A 4,421-nucleotide genomic window follows, 5' to 3' on the forward strand; every position below is an offset into this window, starting at 1 on the left:
TTTCCCTGGTAACATCACTGTGACCCTTGTCCTAGCCACCAGTAACAATGTCTTGCCATTTTCCCATTTGTCTCTTGGCTGGCTTTTCTACTCTTCCCTCTTGGCATAGTATGGAGACTTATGCTTAACAAAGCAGTCAGATGCTCCTTTTATAGCATGAGTCCTGTGACACTCCTCCACTCAAAACTATCTAACAACTGTTTGTGTTTGCTTGGAATTGAAACCAGAGAGCTTGCATGGACCCGCAGGACCCTGCACAACCTATACTCACCTTTAACTCTCTAACTTCACCCTCTGTAATTCCTCACCCCTCCCTCAAGCCCAGTTTACCTCGACTAGTGCTCATGCTGGTCTCTTTGAAGAATTTATCCTTACTAGTCTGAAAATCATCGCCTATTTAGTTTTTATATGACTGTCTCAGCAACATGCTCAATGCTGGTACATTGCTTTTGGATTTCAGATAGGTGCTTACATGTTACCTTTAATGGAAGCCCTTCCTAACCATCCCATGGAAAAACCATATCCTTAAATTTGATACTACCTTTTTATCTTCCCTTCTTTATTTTCCATTATTTGTATTAATCACCATCTGAGAAATTATGTGTTTAAACTATGTATGCTATATTTCCTGATAACTTGTAAGATTCATGAGAACAGAAATTTTAACTCTGCTTTATTTAACTCAGCATACAGTAAACACCCCAATATTTATTGGCTGATTAAATCAATAAATCCCCATATCCCTGGAGGAGCTCTTGGCTAGCCACCCTTCTGAACAGAGATGTGATGTTTTACTCTTTGACTTCTTGGATTGTGTAGGTAGGGGGAGAATATATTGTGTTACTTATTGCAACCAACTTAGGTTGCTAAAGTACATTTTCAAAGAGGGTACACAGGACACAAATCTTCTGAATTCATCAATACCAAAAAATTTCCTTGCTTTTCCTTCTAAATCAAATGTCAGTTTGGCTGGATTATTACCTAAATACTGTTAAAGGTTTATACTTTTAAAAATTTAATGAGGACCATTGCAGCTTGTATAGGAGGTTTTTGTGTTTGTTTGTTTTTAATTGGAGAATGAACCCAGGGCTTTCACACTGAGATACACTTCTGACTCTTTTTTATTTTTTATTTTGAGACAGGTCTCACTAAGTTACCCAGGCTGGTCTCAAACTTGTAATCCTCCTGTTTAGCCTCCTGTGTAACCAGGATCCCAAATCAAAGGGAGGGTGTCTCATTATGTGTCATGATGGGAATCTTTACAATAAAGATTTTTCATTTTAAAAAACAAATCAATAAATCAAGTAATACATCTATCATTTTGATTTTTTGTCAGGGAGCGCCCTCCAGGGCGGGGCCAGCGCTCCCCCGAACGACTCCACGCCGCCCCGCCCCGGCCACCGACATCCACTCTGCTCTCGGCCGTGGCTTAAGTGTTAATTCTACTTACCCAATCTTCAGTGTAGCTGAGTTATAATGACAAGAGAAAAGAAGAAAACAGCATTCGTGCAATTCTAGTAACTCAACAAAGTCAGAGCCTTGGCCTTTATAAATTTGCATTTCCTCCTTGTTTTGTCTTGAACACCAAACAATGCCAAAGAAAGTGAAGCCTACGGAGAATGGGAAGGAGGAGGGGCCTGTTCCCAGTAAAGAGGTGAAGGTGGAGGCTGTTGGTGGGGCTTCCACCTTAAACTTTGATAGCCCCAGTAGACTCTTTGAAAGTTTAAGCTCACCCAACAAGACAGAGACTTTTTTCAAGGAATTCTGGGAGAAGAAGCCCCTCCTCGTTCAGAGGCATGATGACCCAGCCCTAGCCACATATTACCAATCTCTCTTTAGGCTAGCAGATTTGAAGAGTCTGTGCAGCCAGGGTTTGTACTACGGAAGAGATGTGAATGTCTGCCGGAGTGTCAGTGGGAAGAAGAAAGTTTTAAATAAAGATGGCAAAGTGCATTTTCTTCAGCTGAGAAAAGATTTTGATCAGAAAAGGGCAACAATTCAGTTTCACCAACCTCAGAGATTTAAGGATGAGCTTTGGAGGGTCCAGGAGAAGCTAGAATATTACTTTGGCTTCTTGGTCGGCTCAAATGTGTACATAACCCCTGCAGGATCTCAGGGCCTACCTCCCCATTATGATGATGTTGAGGTTTTCATCCTGCAGTTGGAGGGAGAGAATCACTGGCGGCTCTACTCACCCACAGTGGCACTGGCACGCGAGTACAGTGTGGAGTACGAGGCCCGGCTTGGTGTGCCAACACGTGAGTTCACGTTGAAGCCAGGTGATTTGTTGTACTTTCCCAGAGGGGCCATTCATCAGGCGGACACTCCTCCAGGGCTGGCCCACTCTACTCACGTGACCATCAGCACTTACCAGAACAATTCATGGGGAGATTTCCTTTTGGACACCATTTCAGGGCTAGTGTTTGATACTGCAAAGGAAGATGTGGAGTTACGGAGTGGAATACCACGGCAGCTGCTGATGGTGGAAACATTAGCTGTTGCAACAAGATTAAGCAGCTTTCTGAGGACTCTTGCAGAACGACTGGAGGGCACTAAAGAACTGCTTTCATCAGACATGAAGAAGGATTTTGTTATACACAGACTTCTCCCTTACTATGTAGGAGATGGAACAGAGTTGTCAACACCAGGTGGAGTGTTACCGAGGTTGCACAGCATAGTGAGACTGCAATTTAGAGACCACATCATCCTCACAGTAGGGCCAGATCAGAATCGATCTGATGAAGCTCAAGAAAAGATGGTTTACAGCTATCATTCTCTAAAGAATAGAAGACACACACATATGATGGGAAATGAGGAAACAGAGTTTCATGGACTTCGCTTTCCTTTCTCACATGTGGATGCACTGAAGCACATTTGGAACAGTTCAGCTATTTCTGTCAAGGACTTGAAACTAAATACAGATGAGGAAAAGGAAAACTTGGTATTATCCCTCTGGACAGAATGTTTAATACAACTATTTTAGTGTCTTTCCTGAAGCAAATAGTTAGGGAAGATGGAAGTGCTAGGTAGGTACTGTTGTTTTGAGTCTACCCACAAAGTAAGAGTACTGGCCATACACATGACCCAAGAAGAGAATGTCACCAGCCCTTACCTTACAGCATGTCTGTTAGACATACTTGTACTAATGGGCATGTGGAAGAAAAAACAGTGAAATACTAGGTGTCCCAGAATGTGACCAAACCATGCTTTTGAAAGTTTATTTAATCCAGTGTGGTAGAAAAGGCACAACTCCAATAAATGTATCATGTAGTAAAAGAAATAAAATAAATCAATAAATCAAGTAATACATCTATCATTTTTGTTTTTTTGTTACTGGGGATTGAACTCAGAACCTTGCGCTTGTGAGGCAGGCTCGGTACCACTGAGCTAAATCCTCGGCCCTAGATCTATCGATTTTGAATGATAACTGGATAGAGGCTCTATCAACTCTTAGGAGATGCAAGGTAATTACCTGATGGAGTGACTAGTCTAAAAGGAAAATGACTTTGTTCAATAGATAGATAGATGATTGATGATAGATAGATGATAGATAGATTTAGGATATATGAATACACATACAGAAGCTGAAATCGAATCCATTATAGAAGATTGAGCATGTTATTTGTTTTAATGGGACTGTGTGCCACACGTCTTTGTAGTTGAGACCAAGGGCCTTTTTGAAAGGAGACCTACTCTGTCCAAAACAATAGGGTTCCAGGCAGATAAACTTATGTCATTGTCAAATACAAAGTTAGGGAACAGTCCTCAAGACCACCTTCATTTCTGACATCACCTGCAGAGTTCCTATACTTCCAGGACTATATTTAGATTTGCTAATTCACTGAAAGCACTTACAGAACCCACTAAAATGTGTTAAACTCATGGTTATAGTTTCTTGCTGCAAAAAGGCACATATTACATGTATCTGTGGGAACACACATATGAGGCCAACTCCAAGTGAGAGAGTTGCAAATGTGGAGCTTCTAGTTGTGCATCCCCAGTGGAGATGTAGGTACTGCTGACTACTTTTGGAGACTACATGGAAACATTCATTGGATATTACCAGCTGGGAGGTTCACTGGAGCCTTGATGTTCAGAGCTTCATGGTAATTTGGTCACATAGACATAGCTGGCCTCCTATATGGCTGAACTCAGTCTCCAGCTCTTCCAGAAGTCAAGCTAATAATGTGTGACCCAAATACGCATTATAGATAACATTGTTAGCACTGGATAGTTGATTTGGTTTAAGATTTCCAGACTGAAAAATAAAAAGATAACGTTTTGGAGCAGATCATTCTAAGAGATTGAGCCCAGACTTCTCTTTGAGTAAAGTTAAATTCTTTATTATATACAAAGCTCTATTTGGAAAAGGAGAAGATTCCTTCCAAGTATGGCATTATTTCATTTCCATTCCATGCCTC

The 4,421-nt window shown here is 41.2% G+C and overlaps 1 pseudogene; it reads left to right on the plus strand.

Annotated features, from left to right (window-relative positions):
• The first annotated feature begins 1,445 nt into the window (after positions 1-1,445).
• Positions 1,446-2,998, plus strand: LOC101713050 (ribosomal oxygenase 2 pseudogene; annotated as a pseudogene).
• Positions 2,999-4,421: the final 1,423 nt, after the last annotated feature.

This window comes from Heterocephalus glaber, unplaced genomic scaffold (assembly GCF_053883595.1).
Source record: "Heterocephalus glaber isolate CG9 unplaced genomic scaffold, H.glaber_assembly_v1.0 deba00001442, whole genome shotgun sequence".
Lineage (NCBI taxonomy): Eukaryota > Metazoa > Chordata > Mammalia > Rodentia > Bathyergidae > Heterocephalus > Heterocephalus glaber.